Genomic DNA, 19,975 nt, shown 5'->3' with positions numbered 1-19,975 from the left:
AGGGTAATAGCCTGTCTGGAGAAGAGCAGACAAATGAAAATTAGAATTACTGAAGTTTATTTTTTTTTAAGTTTATCACCTTTATGTTTTTTGTTGACTTCAGAGGAAAGTAATTATATGACTCAGTCTAGGCATATGAAATAGTATTTATTGATTTGCTTTGGTTCATTGTAATAGGTTTAGGGAAAATAGACCATAGCAGAAACCTAAACCCTAATTTTATAAATATGTCAATATTAGTGAAGCCTTGTTCTTACTGAGCAAGAATCCCTACTCATGGTAGTCTGAGTTAAAATATCAGTGCTTTTGCCTATTCAAACACTGAAGAAACAAAATGTAAAAGCCACAGAAGTAAGAGAATTAGTTTAGTGTACTTTGAAAAGCTTTTGTTCGCCTCCTGTTTAAATTATTTAAAACGTGCAGTTCTCCTGACTTACTGCTGTAGCAGATATCTTCCCTTCCAGTCCTCCAGGATTGCATTCTGATGTGATATTCTCTGTGAGTACTCCCAAACTGATCAATACTGTTAACGACAAGTTGAAGGGTGCCTGGGACTGTCACCAAGTAAAAGGGGATCATAACACATCCTTAGGTTCTTAACCTTCAAACAGTGGTTCTCCAAGCGTGGTTCCCAGACCAGCAGCATCAGCATTATCTTCTGGGAACTTGTTGGAAATGCAAATTCTCAGGCCACCCGAGACTTACTGAATCAAATACTCTGGGGCTGGGGCCCAGGAGTTTGCATTTTAACAAGGCCCCCAGAAGACTCTGATGCAGGGCAAAGGTTTGCGAAACCACTGCCTTAAAAGATAGGTTAATTGGGGAAAAAATTAAATCCTAAGGCTCAAGAGCCAGGAATGTCCTCTGATTTTAAGAAAATGGTCCCCAATGATTTAGAAAACATCACCCAGGAAGCCTGACTTTTTTTCCATTCATTTATTCAAAATACATTGATTGGGCACTCAGCATGTAACAGGCACAGTGCTGGGCATCATGGCGGTGAACAGAATAGACTCAGTTTCTGCCTTCTTGGGCCTTATAGGAAGGCATTACACACACACTACTACGAACAAACTAGAAAATTATTAAGAAATTATGCTAAATGCCATGAGGGAGAAAAAACAGGTGTTGAATGAGAATAACGGAGGCAGAACTTCTTAGGCATGAAGTTGAGGGTATGGAGATGGATGGGAATGAGTGTCCTTAGAGACTTCCTTAGGGAAATGACAGTGAGACCTGAGGGATGGATAGGAGTTAGCTGGGGAAGTGTGGGAGATGAGAATGGTCCAGGGAACAAAAGAGAGCCCAGAAACAGATCAAGACAACGCTCCCATATGATTTTTGACAATGGCATATAAAACAACTCAATAAAGGAAGAAAAGTCTTTTCAACAAATGGTGCTACAGCAGCTACCATCTACAAGCCAAATAACAAACTTGATCTTCACCTTTCACCTTAAGCAAAAACTAATTCAAAATGAATCACAGTCTTGAATGTAAAATAACAAAAACTATGAAACTCTTACAAGAAAACAGAGAAGACCTTCAAGACCTAGGGCTTGGAAAAGAGTTCTAGACAGGACGCCAAAAGCAAGACCCATAAAAATAAACATTGATAAAGTTGTCTTCATCAAAATTAAAGTCTTTTTTTTTTTTTCTGTAAAAGAATGGTCCAAAGGCTCTGGGGCAGGAAAAAGCTCCACGTACTTGATCAACTGAGTTTGAGACAGAGAAAGGGCAGGTTACACTGAGAGAAGAGAGATAAGCAGAGGCTAGATGATGAGATTTGCTGGGCCTGCCATAGTAAGGAGACTGCCATTTACTCTAAGAGCAAAGTCAAGTCATTGAGGGGTTTAAAGCTGATGAGTAAATAAAATAAATCTTATTTTTAAGTGTTTGGCTTAGGTTTCTTACCCTTTCTAAGGAGACCTAGGTTTGGTTTCTTGAGTTGTATTATCACGGGGAAAGGACACCGGACGTTCCAGGAGTGGTTTATTCAGACTTCACAGAGAGAATTTCACCTTGAAGATAGAACCAATTCTTTGATTTTTAAAAATTTTGCTTTTCACTCTAGAGCAGAAAGTGTCAGCCATGCCAAAGAGAAACTACCCCGATGTTCTTGTGTTTTCCCCAGAACACACAAGTTCCTACTTATTGAAGAGAAACTTACAAGAGGTCAAGTGCCTAACCCAGGAAGTACTTTATAATTTGCTACTTGACAGAAGTTCCCTAAATGTTAAACTGTGTTATCAACATAGTACGTGCACTGCACTTCAACTGAAAACGGTTATGGGAAACGCTGGAAGCAGAAACCGAGTCCAGAGTTTTAAAAAGGCAGAACTAGCATCGACCGCACCCCAGCCACACTCAAGTTCGAGCTGCCCTCCACCTGTCATACAAGCTGTGCCAGCAAATCCTGAATGTTGCTTTCCTTTCCTTGAAATAAATCTCACTTAAGCTTCTCTCTTTTTAATGTAGGAGACTCAGAACATTCTCTGCTTTTTTATTGTCACAGGCTTTCCTGCTGGGACAAGCACACTTCTTTCATGACTCTACACAAGTCTTCTGATGTTCATCTACCCACGCCAGGCGGGCTAACTCCAGAGCACAGGGTGGAGGTGGGGGCGTTGGCATCTGCCACAGAGATTTCGTTTAAAAATAGGAAATAACTGAAAACCCTTGTTTCCTGCCAGCATCCCATTCCACTGAGAGATGCTTTGGATCACAGCAGTACGGTCACAGCCTGACCAATGACAAGCCACGCCCAAGAGGGAGAGCCTGTCCCCTGGTCAGCTGGGGAAGGGAGGTCCTTCCCACCAATTTCAAATGGTCAACAGCCACCAATGTGTCCTCTGAGGGCCAATCCAAATGCCATCAATCACCCAATGCTTCTACCACGTGCAGCTGGGGAAATGCAAAAGGCCAGGGGCAGCCAACTTAGTGGGTGAGACTTACATACGTCCCTTCCTCCTCACCTGAGGTCCTGCTCCTCCCTTGCCCCAATTCTCTGTTCCCCGTTTCTAAAAGGCTCTGACAGCATTCTCAACTCCACCACAGTAGGAAAAGTGCCAGCAGATGGAACCTGCCAGAGAAAAGGCTTCACCCCTAACCCAGGACAGAAGGGTTGGGCTCAAGCCAGAAACACAGGCTGAAGCTATGTCCCAAGGAGGCCGGCTTGCAGAATGTGCAATCTGATGGCACTACAGAGCCAAATGCCACCAGCTCCTGAAATGAGGGCCTTGGGGCATCACTGAACATTTAGCCTCCTGGGCAGTGACATCTAAGGGGTAGGGTCTGAGGCAAGGAAGATGCAAAAGGCAAGATCCCCAAACTTAGAAAAACTGAACACTGAGATCTAAATATCGGGGGGAAAACAAGGCCTGTTACTACATGTGTATCATACTAAAGCAAAACTAACTCACAAATATCTGTTTCAAACTACAGGTAGGGGGGTGGAAAGAAGCAAAAAGAAAATTTTCTAGCCATCAAGGGAAGGTAAATGTTGGTTAACTGCAAAAATATCTATTATTTTATACATAATAATTTAATAGATAAATATAATTTATATAATATATAAATTATAATTCTAATTTAAGGTGTCTGCCTTTTCAATGACATAGGTTTTATTTGTTCTACACTTTTAAAAAAAATAAATATAAAAACTACGTGTTGACAGGTATTTAGGTGTGTTTGTTAACACCTTCTAAGCCCCTTGATATTCATCTGCTCAACTTGCTAAAAAAGCAGAATCTTGGACCAGCCCCAGTGGCCTACTTGTTAAGTTCAGTGTGCTCTGCTTCAGCAGCCCAGGTTCAGTTCCCGGGTACCACTCATCTATCAGCGGCCATGCTGTGATGTCAGCTCACATTCAAAAAACAGACGAAGACTGGCAACAAATGTTAGCTCAGGGCTAATCTTCTTCAGGAAAAAAAAGGCAGAATCTTGGGCCTCACTAGAGATAAAGTGAATCAGAATCTGCATCCTAACAAGACGCCCAGGTAATTTGTATACACACTGAAGTATGAGAGGCACTGGGTTAGCCCTATTTCCCCATCAGGGCTTAATGCTTCTTAACAGGTTACTTTCTATCCTTAGGGTCACACAATAGTGGTTCACAACCTCAGCGATCACTGGCATTACTGTCCACGCCCCACCACAGACCAATTAAATTACTCTCTGGGGGTGAGACCCAGGCAGAAGGATTTTTTAAAGCTCCCCCAGGAGATTCCAACATGCTATGTTTGAGAGCCATTGGTCTGTTCCAGAGGTTCTCAAAGAGTGGTTCCCCGGACCAGCAGCATCAGCATCACTAGGGAACTCGCTAGAAATGCACATTTCTTTCCTTCCTTCCCTCTGGCCCTACCCGCCCGCCCCCCAACAAACTGTGACTATGCTTATAAAAAGGGGTCTCGGTGAAGCTTTAGGAAGTTCTCAGAAGGTAGGCATTCTGGTATCTCTTTTACACAATATATTTGGCGCCTGAAATAAAAATATTTACGTTCTACAAGGATGGCCTAAAATTCACTTAAAAATGAGGATAAAGCCAAGAAGATACACTTTGAGGGGCAGAGGGGGTCACAGGGTCATTTAGAGTGGTAAATAAATTCTAGTGCCCCATGGTGATTTGCAGGGTTTACTTGATAGCAATAGTATTTCCCCAAATCTGATAATACAGCACCCCAAGACTCTCCGCAGAGGCTCTGATTCAGTGAGTCTGGCATGGAGCTGAAATTTCTATTTTTCACACACATCCCCAGATGATTCTTGTTATCAGAGAAGTCTGGAAAACACACTGTCTTATAGGACTCTTGTTCCCTAGGTCACTGTTTCTCAAAGTGTGGCCCTGGACCACAGTGTCAGCATCACCTGGGAGCTTATTAGAAACGGATATTCTTGGGCCCCACCCGGGACCACTGAATCAGAAACTCTTCATGCAGGCCTGGCGGTTGGTGTGTTACCAAGTCCTCCAGCTGACGCGAAAACCACGGCACTAGGCCATTTTCAAAACTCTTACATCTTTTAAGCAGAAACTACCTGCTCTTATTCAAACACCTACGTTTTTGGTGAGAAGCACAAAGAAATGCTGGCCTTGTCTTGGGCCTTGGACTATTTGTATGGAAGGTACTGCTTTCTTCCAGAGAACAGGATGAAGGAACTTGCTGAAGACAGTCTTTGGCTATAATCATAAATTATTCATGTGGATGGGAACAGAGTTGAGCACATACCAAAAGGAAAGCAGTTGTGCTAGTGTGGTGGGAGTGCTAAAGAAAATCATAAAATTTTACTTGTAGTGGAAAAACAATCTATCAGCAACAAGAAACAAAGACAAGGCTAAGTGTGTAATACGACAAGGTGAGACCTTCCTACTTGCCGTCCTTTCTCTCTCTCTCTTCCCATACTGTTGTCTTGTCAAGAATCCTATTTACCACAAAAGTATCAAAACCAGTTCATAGTTCCATTATGTCCAAATGCAAGAGAAGTACCTGACAACCTAAGAATACAAGACAAAAACATTTACAACACAGGGACAGATTTCAGAGGGTTCTTGAAACCCCCCAAATCAAAAGCAAAGTTTTGTGGCTTTTAGCAAACATACATTGTTCAAGTGAGAGGTTTGGCTGCCTTTATTAGAGGCTGGGACCCAAGGAAAGTCAGGAACCTCTGAATTTCCAGGTGTTTCACCGGACACAGATCCGAACAGAAGGCCTAACAATTTGATGCTCTAAGATATGAAAGAAAACCCATTCCCTTACCTGAAACCTCTTTTTCTCTGGCCTTAAAAGCTGCTTTGGAGAACTGGGGGCTCTTCCACAACCACAGGGATCGAAGATCAGCAAAGTAGCAGCCCTAGGTCAGGAGCCTGGGAACCACCTCTAGGACTCTGGGAAAGTGACTTAAATGCTGTGGGCCTCTGATTCTTCATGGGGGGACTGTCACGGCACTGACGACACTTCCAGGCCTGACAGACATTCTGCGACTCGGCTCATCCAAATCCTGGGCTCCCCTGGGCCAATACAGCCAAATAAAGTAAGACCATAGGGGACGCTGTGCATGGTCAGCAGGACGCAGGGCTCGCCCCACAGGCCTCCAGGGCCTCTGGAAGCTCCGCCCGCCCGCACAGCGATGACCAGTCAGAGAATTCTCTCCAGTCGACGCGGAGGAGATGCTGAAACACACAGCTCCAGTTTCTCCTCCAGCTCAACTCCCAGAGTGGCCGCTTTTTCCCTACCCCTTCCAAATGAAGTTATCTCTTCTCCTTCAATGAAATAGTACTACATTTTCAACAACAAACAAAAGTGTAAGAAAGAAAGTAAAAAATCAGCTATAATTGTACTGCCATCAACATTTTGGTGTGTAGCTTCCTGATTCTTCCCTGTGCTTATAGACACGTGTATATGTATATATGTTTTACCCAAATATGTTACTTTCAATTTTTTTAGTTTATTTATCGCTGAGTAGTATTTTTTTATTAATATAGTACAATCTGTTTATCCATTCACCTATTGATGGACAATTGGGTTGTTTCCAGTTTTGGACTATTACAAATAAAGCTGCTGTGAATAGTCATACACAAACCTTTTTGTGAGTGTATGTTTAAATACTTAGGAATAGAATTTCTGAATCACAGGGAATGTGCTTATCTTTATAAGAAACAAACTGTTTTCCAAAGTGGTTGTAACATTTTACATTCTTGCTAGCAGTGTGTGAGTTTGAGTTGTTCTACAGCCCCACCCACAGTTGGCATTATCAGTCATTGCTGGTCATCTCATTGTGGTTTTGATTTGCGTTTCCCTGATGACCAATGATACCAAGCATCTTTTCATGTGCTTAGTGGCCATTCATCTCTTCTTTTGTGATGAGTCTGTGCAAATATTTTGCTCATTTCTTACTGGAATATCTTTTGGCTATTGAATTTTGGAAGTTCTTTACATATTTTGGGTAAGAGTCCTTTGTCAGATTTATGAGTTAAACATTGTAAATACTTCTAGCAGACTGTTGTTTGTCTTCTCATTTTCTTGATTTGTTTTTTAAAGATTTTTTTATTTTTCCCTTTTTTTTCTCCAAAGCCTCCCAGTACACAGTTGCATATATTTTAGTTGTGGGTCCTTCTAGTTGTGGTATGTGGGATGCTGCCTCAGCATGGCCCGACAAGCAGTGCCATGCCTCCGCCCAGGATTTGAACTGGTGAAACCCTGGGCTGCTGAAGCAGAGTGTGCAAACCCAACCACTTGGCCACGGGGCCAGCCCCTTTGATGTTTTTTGAAGAATACAAGTTTTAAATTTTATGAAGTCTAGCATATCAGTTTTCTCTTTTATGGTCATTGCTTTGGTGTCTTGTGTAAGATGTCTTGCTTGACCCTAAGATTCAAAGATATTATTTTCTGTTTCCTTCTAGAAGCTTTATAGTTTTAGCTTTTCATTAGGGCTATGCTTCATCTCAAATTAATTTTTGTATATGGTATGAGGTAGGCATTGAGGTTCATTTTTTTTTCCTATATGAGTAGCCAATTGTTTCAGCACCGTTACTTTATTTCTTTTAACATTTATTATAGCCATCTTTGAGACAATACCCATATATCTCCTTTTTAATGGCTCTATAATGGTTCCTTTCATATTTGTGCCATATTTATTTGACCCTCCTTTATTAGTGAATATGTAGATTATTTCCATTTTTTTTCATATTACAAACACTTCGAGGAACATACTTTTTACATACAGCTTTGTGTACTGGTCCAATAATTTGCCTTGGATCAATGCCAAGAAGTGGACTTATGAGATGAAAAGATAGAGCCTGTACATTCTCATGGATAACGTCAAGTCACCCTGCAGAACAGTACTGATTTAAACTCTCACCAAAACTGTGTGAGGGGGTCAATGAAACCGGAATCCATGCCTAGGCTTATTGCTTTTAATACAGTAAACATATCCTCAAAACAATGCATCAGAAACCTCTCCGTATACAATTAATATGTTTTCATTAAGTCTGAACTTGATATAGCAATTTTAGTTGTTCAACATGGCATTCTATGTTTATTCTTCATCCTTGGCTCAGAGGAATTTATATTTTATAAAACTCAATTCCTGTAAATAATATGAACATTGTCTCTTGGAGAAAATTTATAGAAAATTTTAATTTTCGCATCCAGAAGTCTAAGAATGAGAAACTCTTGACTGACTTAGAGTGCTTCACTACTCACTACATTATATGGGGTTTGATGTGTAACCAATTAATCAGAACAGAGAGGTGAATAAATTCCAGACTTCTGTCCCAGGACTGAAGATGTCACTATGTTGAGAGAACACACTTAGTCAAGTACATACAGTTGGACCTAAAGTACCTTCTGGAACAAATAACCCTTTGTCCTCTCAAAGAGGTTATCTAATGCATACATATACCCCCCAAAATATGTGATGCTTAGGGAAAATGCTGATTAACCACAGAGGAAAGTTCTAGCATTTGCTGTTACTGTGAGGCCAGATTCCTTAAATTAACATCATGGAAGCAGAAATCAATACAGCCAACTACGGATTATACAAAAAATTTCTTTTGAAGCTATGAAACAAAGATTTTTTTTAAAAGAAAGAGAGCTAGGAATGTAGAGGAAAAAAATACAAAGTTTATATATATTAACACATACATATTTTCGAAGTGCCCTTCTAGAAATAAAGCCACGTTCTTAAAGATACATGAATATACTATACCTAGTGCTGTATGATCATAAAACTCTTAGTTGCTATGCTTTAACAATCAAATGGGCTCTGAAAACCACCTAAATTTAAATCCTTCCTTTTGTAGGTGAGGATGTTTTGTGAAATGACAGGTTAAATAGCCAGAGTATGGTCACACAAATCAGTTGTGGTCGTCCCGTGTCTGTCTTCAGAGACATGAAGAAAGGAAGGCACATAACAGTTTTTTCCCTATGAGAGAAGCAGGAAGGAATGGAACTTTCCTTTTCTAAATTTCCTCTAATTTCCTACTTATTTTCTTAGTCTTCTGCCCTCTACTCCTCTCCTCATAGCCCTTAACAGATGTAAAAGGAGCCAGTTACTGGAATCCCAAGTCCATGAAATATTTTTTTTTTAAATTTTTTTCATTGGCAGGCACATCGGACTCCTGTAGGGTTTTCAAACCTTAGGATTTTCAAAGAGACCGGGAACAGTATTCAAGCCCCAACTGGACAGCTCTCTCGCTCTAACCTCTCACTAAAACACAGCTCCTCCTGATAGTCGGGAGTCCTGTCTGTGTCACCCTAAGTTGCCTATGGTGCAACAGTGACATCCAGAGTCAGAGCCCGCTGAAGCACACGTTTCCTGACAACTCGCCACTCAAGGTGTGGCCCGTGGTCCAGCAGCACCAGCGTCCCCAGGAGCTGGTCAGAAATGCAGAATCGTAGGCCCCCATCCCAGACCTACTACATCAGAATCTGCATTTCGACCAGAGCCCCAGATTAAAGTGTGAGAAGCACTGTTTTACAGAGATCTTTCCACCACTTCTGCCTCTCAGGAAAGTAAAATGGGGATGGCAGCCAAATGACCCATTCCATGGATTTTTATTTATTTTCTGACCTTCCACTTTCACTTTGCAAGACTTAAATCACACGCATTTCTTTAGGGCTCACCAACACACAGGCCAACCCAACTCCAACACAGCTGTCAACGGAGACAGCAGACCATGCACTTGCTTTTAACCTAGCATAACTTGCACCGAACTTTTTCAAAGTGCCCTGCCATGAAACTATTGGGATTGCACGTACCAAAACAGTAAAGTGTCCCCTTAACCTTTACACAGATTTCACGCTAACGCTGGCAGGAAGGGACAATTTCATTCCACTATACTGGGGATTGCAAGTAGATGTACAAAGTGGCACCATCCTCCTTGCAGAATTTTCTCTCTTTTTGGAACCTCTGAGTCCTGCCTCTCATCCTGAAAGGGGAGCAGGGTGTGGCAGAGATGCTGCCACGTAGGCCTGTCCCTCTAAGCTGCATCTTACTCCCACCCGTTGAGTCACTGCATGAGAGCTGCACAGGTGGGGACAGTGCGACAGACATGCTTTACACCCTACTTGGTTGGCTGCCATGGGTGAATGATGGTCAAAAACAGGATCAATACCATCTTAATGCATAGGTTCACTCTGAATGAAAACCTTGATGGGCCTTTAAGAAGGAATGTCAGCCTTCAAGCTCCAACAAGCCATGCTAGAGGGAAAACTGTTGAAGTGTCAAAGCTACTGTTCTGAGCCGGGGGTGGGAGGGGGTTGGGGGGGTGGGGGATGGGGATGAAAACACGCTTTAGTCTCACCAGCTCACCAGGAAAACTGCTGTGCCCCGTGCACAGACACTACTGAGTAAGGTCTGTAAGGTGCATTCCAGGGTATCATTGGACCAAATCCACACTCTGTAAGTCAGTTCGGTGGCTGATGTCAGTTATCACAGATCGTTATAATTTCACTAATTTGCTGGGTCCTCATTTCATTTTTTTTTAAATCTTTGAACCAGGGTGACCATATAACTTATGGTTTTAATTGGGACATGTTTGAGAGTGCTAAAATGCTAAATAGGTGGGATGCTGGGACAGGAGGCATAAACTAGGACTGTCCCAGGGACACTAGGACATATAATCTCCCTACCTTTAAAGAACAAATAGGAAAAAGGGAGAGAGAGAGGAATAACGATAAATAGAAACACAGGGAGATTGCTATAAAAACACTCTAGAGGGGGCCGACCCTGTGGCCGAGTGGTTAAATTCACGCGCTCTGCTTTGGCAGCCCAGGGTTTCCCTGGTTCGGATCCTGGGCATGGACAAGGCACCGCTCATCAGGCCATGCTGAGGAGGCGTCCCACATGCCACAACTAGAAGGACCCACAACTAGAATATACAACTATGTACTGGGGGGATTTGGGGAGAAAAAGCAGGAAAAACAAAAAAGGTTGGCAACAGTTGTTAGCTCAGGTGCTAATCTTTAAAAAAAGAAAAAACAACATTCTAGAAACCAACTATAAAACAGGTATCTTATATACATCCTGAAGCCACGGGGCTCAATACATTCTTATTAACAAGATACGGTAAAACTGCACCGTGGGGGCTAAGAAAGGCTCACAGTAGGGTGTGATGTCAAATGAAGCTGTGCTAGTCGCAATGTCCTCACCACTTAGCATAAATGCCAATAATATGATTTCTAGAATGAGAGGCTCCTAAGAACACCATCTCACATATTCTCCTGGGACCTGCATTCGACACTGCAGTGAACTGTCTCTCTTTACCCAGAGTCTCACACTGGATTATCTAAATGGTTTCAGGATAAAAAGTCTCCCACCTTCTATTTTAAACCAAACGTGACAACAGACACATCCCCGCTGTACAATTTTACAATGTTTTCATGCGCATTATCTTAGCTAAGCTTCAAAGCAGCTTCATGAGATACTTTCGCCCTGTAATAGACAAGGAGATTGAAGCTGGGAGAGGCGAGCTCCGCTTGAGGCATGACTCTGCAACAGCGCTCACCATGCTGGGCTGTCCTTCCTATGCCCTGCTCTTCCCCTGGGCTCTAACCTTTGCAAGCGCAATGATGATGCCATCCTAGCTTTCTGAGGATCTAGCACTCAGAGCCTGGGATAGCCAACATTCAAAATTATTTTTAATTAACTAATTAAAAATTATTTTTTGAATAAATGAATAAATTCCATAAGAAAAGGAACTGATACCTTTCTATTCCTGTATCTATGTTCTCACTTTATGACCCAGAGAAGGCAAACCTTACACATACAGAATATTTCTAAAAAATATTGAGATGATCCTGTAAAAGAAACAAGGACTTTAGTACCCCGTAGTTAATACAGCTTAAAGGAGAAGGCACATCCAGAAATGGTGGTCTCTAACAGGTAGATGAGTTGTGTAAGGTGCGTATGAAAGCAGAAGGTTGAAATGTGCTAGGTCAACCAGATCTTTTAGTTTTGACCCGATTTCCTTGAACTTCAATGACAGCTCTGTGAAAAACACTTTCCTCAGACTCCCACTGAAGGTCTTGTTTTGGGGCTGGTATTTCACGTCTCTGCTATATATAAGTGTGGGCCAGACGAGGAACTGAGGGCGTCAGTGCCATCTTTAGTATTTGTTCTTCTGAGTCAACAAGGACAAAATAGCTTGGAGCACTTCCTGAGACTGTGGCGAGAACCTTCGCTCCCAACATACCCCTGGTCAGGGCTCCTCCTCATTTGACACCACGGTGTGTACAACTATATTAAGAGTTTTCTCCTCAAGATCACTCCCTTAAAGCTAACTGGAATGATTAAAAAAAAAAAAAAAAAAACGAGTGGGGATTAAATACACATTTAATGGGGAAAGAGTATGGACACTAAAAAACTACACTTGTTTTCTGTACTTTTCACTAGTTTGAGACCTGACCAGTGCCAAAGATAAATAGTGATAATCAATTAAGGTTCAAGGAAAGGCAGTGGAAAAAAACAGAGGTATAACGTGAGAGTCTTCTGAACTTTAAGCTCTTGTAGTTGCTTATTTCTTGTGTTTAGTCAATATAATAAAAGTACAATACAGCATACTTATTTATAATGCCAAGAAATATTATAAAACATCGTTATGTGATAATGACATATCTACCCAGTTCTTGGTTGTCTACCCACTCTGTATGGAACACTAGTGAGAAGAGAAAACAATCAAATACATAAACTATCAAAAAAAAAAATAACCATGAACTTGGCTTACAAAGGAACCCTAAACCCATGGCCAACTTATTCTTCTTTCACCTATGGTTCTATTAAATTTGGTAGTTTAGGGTTGTGTCCCTCCCCCTCAATCCTAGCTTTGGTCAGATTATAAGGTCATGGGAATTGCTTTCGAAAGTCATAGTAACTCAAAAGCAAAGTCCCATAGCAAGAGAAAAGATTTTAAAAAGATGTTAGAAAGCAGAAGTGTGGGAGCAAACAGCCCTATAAGCTGTATGGTTCCTAAGGATACTGTTGTTATTACAGCACAATACAATAATCATGATTGACAATGACAGACAACTTACTAAGAGAAGCTTAAATTACAGTCAATATATTGTTTAAGAAAGTCTGTAAGTGTATAATCAATTTGAGGAAGTTTTCAAACCAAACTGGCTCAAGTGAGAGAGGGACAGAGAAGATAATCAAAGGGACAAATCCGGTGCCATTTGGAAAGCTCAGTTATCTGGAATAGCTTATTTTCTGATGGAGAAATATAACCTACATTTTTACTACAATTTATTTTCACATATTTTAAAAATACTTCGTCGTGACGCCTGGTGATATTCAGGTGATATTCACATTTTCCAAAGGTTTGTATGACTGTCAAAATAGGTATCCTAAACAAACTTAGAAAAACAAAAATAAAACAGAGTGAAGCAATGACATTATTAGGCGTCCGCTCGGCCCTGCACTGCCGGCTCAAGGAGTCTACCATCATGCTTTAGTCTTCCTGTTATTCCTGCACAAGTCTAGTCTAGTGCTCAGCACACGGTAACATTACGTAAATGTTTGCTGAAATAAACATTTAAATTTGTGGCCAACCCAGATCATTAAGGCCAAAACCGTAATTTGTGGTCAAATCATGAAATACTTTCTTAACCCTCTGCTTTGTTTTTGTGGCACAGACCAATGAGTATACACTAATTGTTAAATGTTAAGGATTTCACTTCTTAAAAACGTGACCTCCCTTATTTCATTGATTATTAACTTAAGGCCTAATTCTTAAACTCTTAAAAATTTCAGAGTAGAATTCAGCTCCTTTTTACCTAGGTTAATGGTGATTGATGCTTCTTCTCAAAAGAGTACCACATACACAAAAATCTTAGGTATTTATTATCTTGACTGACATCATAGTGACCACATCAGTTTAAAATCTGTGCTCTGTTTAACTGCTTTCCCGGAAGACAATATAGCTCAGTCTCCAGACTCACCAAGCCAGGATCCAATCTACTTCTGTTCCCTTGAATACAGAGATTAAAAAGACTGTCTTTACCACAGACATTGCATGAAGATGAACCAATTCAACTATGGTAAAGAATGATGCATCTTCCATCTAACGACACATCACAGACTGCACTAGAACATACATTCTCCCACACGCAAAAAAAAATCAAAGCTAAGTCTAGTTCATTTATGTTAATATCCTTTACTTTTAAACCATACTCTCCTGGGAGAAGTTCCCTAGAATTTGGATCAAAATTTTAAATGGACAATAAATTAAACAAACAAAGCGTACTGCAAAAAGGATCTTATTCTGCAAAAGAAACATTTAAAGAGTTAACTAATCTTGAAAGTTGTTTTTAAATAGCAAAGAGCAGATCTTAAAACAAATACAGTAAAAGCTAGTCATCAAAAACATATTTTAAGGCATTGACTTTGAAAGCTTATGAAAGTTATGGACCTTATCACCAGAAAATGCAGATATATAGAGAGACACATACCCAAACTTGTATGAGATTTCAAAGGAAGATGGAGATGGTGACAGTCCTGTCACCCCCCTCTCAACAGATCTATGGTCCAAAACTTTTGTTTTGAAGTGTAAGATCTCTCCAAATTGTGATTTAACCAGATGCTTAAAAATGACCTTTCCTTTGATACTTTCACATTTCCAAATAGGCTTTCCCCTTTTTTTGTTTTGTCTATAAAAAGGCTCATAACATATTAAATATAGGGCTATAAAGTAAAAGAAGAAAAGATAAATTTACTCAGTCGTAAACATGTATTAAAAAAACCTTCTAGAACACCAGGAATACTCACCCTCGCCATCACTTCGAGACTGGCTTACAGAGAGGAAAGGCTGCCAAGGAAAGGCACAAAAATAAAACTCTCAAAATACCAAAAGGAAGCACTAACTTTCTTCCATCTATAGTAGAAACTCTCGAGATGGAAGAGAAAAAAGAAAGGTGACAAGTACCTATTTACTGTGAATGACATAGAGAAATTAATTTGCCTTTAGAAATTCAAACAAATTTCAAATAAGAATCTGCCAAAAAAGTTCTTGTCTAGCTTGAATTTTTCTCCCCCTCAATGATGGTGAATTCTATCAGCTGGCCATTCACGGAAATGCAAACGATCTCTCTGTTCTGGTGGCTGTGTCCATGAACCAGGAATTTGGGGTTCAAAATTTACAAAAGCGAGCTTAGGCACCACTGAGATTAGCAAAATCAAACACCTGTTCAAAACCAGACCGGCCACTAAACTCCACTCTCCTCTTTCCAGTTTGTAGTTTGCCCAAATGTAAATCAATTCTGAGAAGTTGCTGTAAAGATAATGTCTACTTTTTAAGCTGAGAGAGCATACGGAAACGGGTCTTTGCAGGTTGCCCTCAAAGAGGAAGGCTATTCTCTCCCACTACCCTTGGACAGCACAAACGGATGGGTTAACCACGCAGTGTTCTGCAGACCTATTTGTTCCGGGGCCATTCACTCTATCACGGCACAGAGGTACACGTCAGGAAGCATGGTGAGGAAACAGACAGAGTCCAGCAACTGCTGCATCAGAAGTAAGCGGTTTCACCCTCTGAGAAATCCTAGCCAACGGGTCATCTGAGTTCAACCTTTCAGACTAAGTACGTGGGCTTCACATCCCTCCGAAAGAGAAAGCATACCAAAAGAGACAAAGCGGATTAACGGCCTTCTAGGGCTGGGGGCCCTGGGAGGAAATGGGGATGATGCCAGTGGGTATGGGTTTTCTTTTTTGGGGTGATGAAGATGTTCTAAAACTGTTTGTGGTGATGGTTGCAGAATTATGTGAATATATTAAAAACCATGGAATTGTACACTTTAAACGGGTGACCTGGATGGTATGTGAACTACATCTCAAAACTGTTATTTAAAAAAACAAGTAGGATAAAGATCAGGTGGGGAGGTAGGGGAAGGTTAAGATATGGCGAAAAGGTATCAGAAGAAACAGCAAGAAAGTAAGGTCTAAGAGAGGCAGAGAAAGCCTCGTGGGTGACTTTCTATGGAATCACTTCTCCATCAACGAGGGCACGGGCTGAGCCTTCCCAAGGTGAGGACTTGAGGATGGCTCTGCTCCAAGTCCCTTAAGTGCGGGGCCATATACCTTAACATTCTTTGGAATCCCAGTGCTCAGAACACCCTGAACACTTCTCCATTTATGTATTAATGATGGTAGTGGTGACAATCTCATTAGCTATTTCACAAAACAAACCCAACTCCTGGAAAGGATATAAAAGATACTAAGAAAAAGGGAGGATTACCACCGAATGTTCTACTTTACTCCCAATGACCAAAGCAAGCATGCGATAAGGTGGATTCCCATGAAGGAACCACAGTCAGGTAAAGACTCTCATTGCTTTGTGCGATAAAGACTGAGGATACACGGGCACACCCAGATTCCCCCTAAACACGCTGCCCACATCTAATTGCATTAATTATCACTTCCGTGGGGAACCTGGTTTCTCACGGCGACATTTCTCACCATTGCAGGGCTTTCCCCCACACACAGGACTACATGTTTCAGGTTTGCAGTATCATTGGTGTAAACGGAAAATTGGTTTGGGCTGTTGATGGCTCCTGGAAACACCAATTAAAAACCGACATCAAAATCCAGCACTCCCTTTTAAAATTTCATTGCAGCACAGGTGGACATTTAGAAATGCTGATAAGTACCCCCAAAAGGAGTTTCCGTTCAGATGGACTTGCCCTGCAGGAGCATCTGGGACGCAGTGGAGCTGCCAAGAGTCTGACATTTCACAGAGCATAGGGGTAGGGAGGAGAGCGACCGGGTTCCTGCCTCAGGGCTACAGTTATTCTAAGATGAAGCTGGGTACAACGAGATCTGGAGGCCTTACCTAGAACATGAGACAGACCCACACACTCACACACACAGAGGAAGGCAGAAGGGCGTGGGGCTCTTTGGTAAAATCATCCAAGATTAAATCTGCATATGGAGAGAAGGTGGGCTCTTGAGAAACTGATTACTGCCAATGATAAGAATGAGAGAAAATGAAAAGGGAGGTGCCTATTTAAGCAAAATAGTGCAGAATGTAATTCTAGCTCAAGTAAAATGACAGCTTGGAGAGACCTGTTGAAGCCTGGTGAAACAGTGTTTAGCGTCAGACCTGGGGAGGAAAATGCGTCTTGAGAGTATTTTGATGGGCTCCTGTAGGAATGTAGGACTTACACTGAGATTTGTTTTTTTCACCTACTATGCATTTTATGAATCTTCTAAATCATTAAGTTTGCTTAGGTGACTCTATTAAAATACACAAAAATAAATGTAGTCAAATCCATTTGCTCAGTCTTAGGTTAAAAGAAGTAAATGCCCCTAAATTGTGGACATTGTTATGTCCCATTTTCTGTCTGTTCCTGGCGTGGCACAGTCAGGCTGAATGGCAGAGAGAAGAATCACTCCCTGGACCAGTCGAAGAGGAAATTCCAGTACTCACATTGCTTCCATGATGAGAGGAATCTACAGAAGAGAATGATAAGGAACCAAGTACCCCCTCAACGGCAGAGTCAAATTCAACAAGTTTATGAAAGACAACCAAGTCAATCTATTGCAAAACAATGGACCACTCAAAGTTTGCCCAGAACTCAGGAGTTAAGAACCGACACATTCTTTGCCAAATAATCTGCCTCTAGTTGACAGGACACATTGGGACACTTTACAGAGCTGGTGTCAACAATGTAATTTGAGTACCACTGGTCAGGAAATATTTCTCTGAGACTGTTTATATGCTTATCCTGAACAAAACCAGAACATCTCTGACACAGCAGAGGGGGCCAAGCTACCATTACCTTCTTGAAATGCAAGATGGTGGCCAAGAGAGCAAAACCACGGGAAAGGTGTAGAAGAGGGGAAAACAGAAGTGGCTAATACGGTGCAAGTGAGACTTCAGCCGAGGAGGCCTTACTGACATCAGAGGCAAGAATTGCAGCAGGATGGGGCTGGCCCCGTGGCCGAGTGGTTAAGTTTGCGCGCTCCGCTGCAGGCGGCCCAGTGTTTCGTTAGTTCGAATCCTGGGCGCGGACATGGCACTGCTCATCAGACCACGCTGAGGCAGCGTCCCACATGCCACAACTAGAAGAACCCACAATGAAGAATACACAACTATGTACCGGGGGGGCTTTGGGGAGAAAAAGGAAAAAATAAAATCTTAAAAAAAAAAAAAAAAAAAAAAGAATTGCAGCAGGAGCAGGGGGCCTATGAGAGCGCGCTCACTGCTCATTCCCATTTGCTCAAGTCCTGTTTGCAACTAGCCTCTGAGAAAGAGGGTGGGTTCATTGGCAGTTTCACGTTGGATAGACCAGGGTTCTAGACAGTCATATGAGCCTAATATCTTTCCTCATGATACTGCTTTGCCAGAAGAATCACTGTTATTAGAAGATTCTGTGATATACCCTGAAAGTATTAAGATGTTTAAGAAGTTGATGAAAAGCCTCAAATAACTACAGTGCAGGTGGAGGAATAGCCACAACAGTACACTGCTTGGATGAGCAATGTCTTAATCCACCACTAATGATGGAGAGCACATAGCTAAATTAACTTGCCCCTCAATGACCGCTGTCCTCATATCTTAATCACTATCTTTTATAAGAACCTCTGAATCTTCAATTTCAGTTTCCCAAACAGTTACTGTTGCTACATAAACTAGGATACACAGAACAGTGTGTATCTGCATGTGATTTGGATGTGATGCTTGGCACTTCTGCAGCCATTCTGCCACCAAGGAGAGCCAGTTTGAAGACACACCTGCACATGGCAGATAGCAGAATGGAATGACAGTAAGAATGTGGGTCTCCGATGGTAATTGAGCCACTGAATCACCAACTCTAAAAGCTGTTCTTTAGACTTATGTTATGAAAAACATTAATTTTCCTTATGCTTATGGCAATTTCCCATCTGTCCCAATTTAAAAATTCCTTTTTAAATCTATGCAATATTGGGGCTTCCATTCGAAATACTCTCCATACTCACTATTAGGAAATGTATCTAAACAGCACTTATCTTAAAAATTCTAAATATTTTGACATTAAACATTTAATCTGAAATTCCTGGGTTTCTTGGTTCCACAGGACAGTGATTCTCAAAGTACGATCCCCACATAAGCGACATCACCTTCACTAGGGAACTTAACAGAAAGGCAGATTCTCAAGCCTCGCCCCAGACTTGTTGAATCAGAACTCCTTGGGAGCAGGCCCAGCAGTCTGTGTTTGAGTAAGTACTCCCAGTGAATCTGATGCATTCTAAAATTTAAGAGCCACTCCTGCAGGAAACACTACTTATGACATCAGGTACCAGGCATCATGACTCACAATCAAATGAATGTTGAATCATCCAAAGTGGGTTAAATAGGTACCAAGCTACCCTCTGTTTTCTAAACAAAGAAAGTATTATCCTAGATGAAGAAAGGCAAGATAGACAAACGAACATTCAACAAGTTCTCAGACAAAAGCTTTCACATCGCTCTTGTGTAGAGATAATAAGAATAGTTGGTAGTGTCTGAAGAAAACAGAAGACCTGGGAATAGCAAACTTGAGAAAGAATGAGGTTGAGAGGACTATTCCAATTAGCCAGGATAAGTTTTGTTCTGATGAAAGTGAAATTAAGGAGTTATTGGAAGAGTGGAATAAAGTAGGAATTGTCAAAAAGGGGCATGTAACTGGATGAAATAAAGCACTAGATAAATATTCCTGAAAGGTGCGAAGTTTTGAACAGGGAACTTGAGAAGGGCCGGGGAAGTCTGAAGAGGCTTGGACTCCTGGACCCAAAGGAAGACGGAGGCTCGAGTGAGAGCTTACAGAACAGAAGGCACAGCTAGGATGAAGCTGACAGGGAACGCTCAGGATCTGGGCACAACTACTCTGCTGATGGAAAAGGACTGAGCTTCCAGGACGTCCTCACTCCCGCCCTGAATGCTGTGGAGCAAAAGGGAAATGAGGAGATGCCTACAGTCCAGGTGGGGAAAAGCAAAAAGAGAACACACAAGAAATAAGCACCTGTCT

At 41.5% G+C, this 19,975-nt stretch overlaps 1 protein-coding gene across 10 annotated transcripts in view; it reads right to left on the bottom strand.

Annotated features, from left to right (window-relative positions):
• Positions 1-19,975, bottom strand: part of KANK1 (KN motif and ankyrin repeat domains 1) — a 199,107-nt gene that overhangs the window by 65,527 nt on the left and 113,605 nt on the right. Inside the window, exon 1 of one of the 10 annotated variants that reach the window (XM_070248452.1) lies at positions 14,760-14,790. The exons of 8 other annotated variants lie outside the window; for them this stretch is intronic. The gene's annotated coding sequence lies outside the window, so the exon portion shown is untranslated. Of the gene's footprint in view, positions 1-14,759; positions 14,791-19,975 lie in introns of those variants that run through there. One more of the 10 variants, XM_070248455.1, reaches the window with a different exon arrangement.

Source organism: Equus caballus, chromosome 23, assembly GCF_041296265.1.
Source record: "Equus caballus isolate H_3958 breed thoroughbred chromosome 23, TB-T2T, whole genome shotgun sequence".
In the NCBI taxonomy this organism is placed as follows: Eukaryota; Metazoa; Chordata; class Mammalia; order Perissodactyla; family Equidae; genus Equus; species Equus caballus.
The sequence above is the reverse complement of the archived record's forward strand: the minus strand, read 5'-3'. Positions and strand labels throughout refer to the sequence as shown.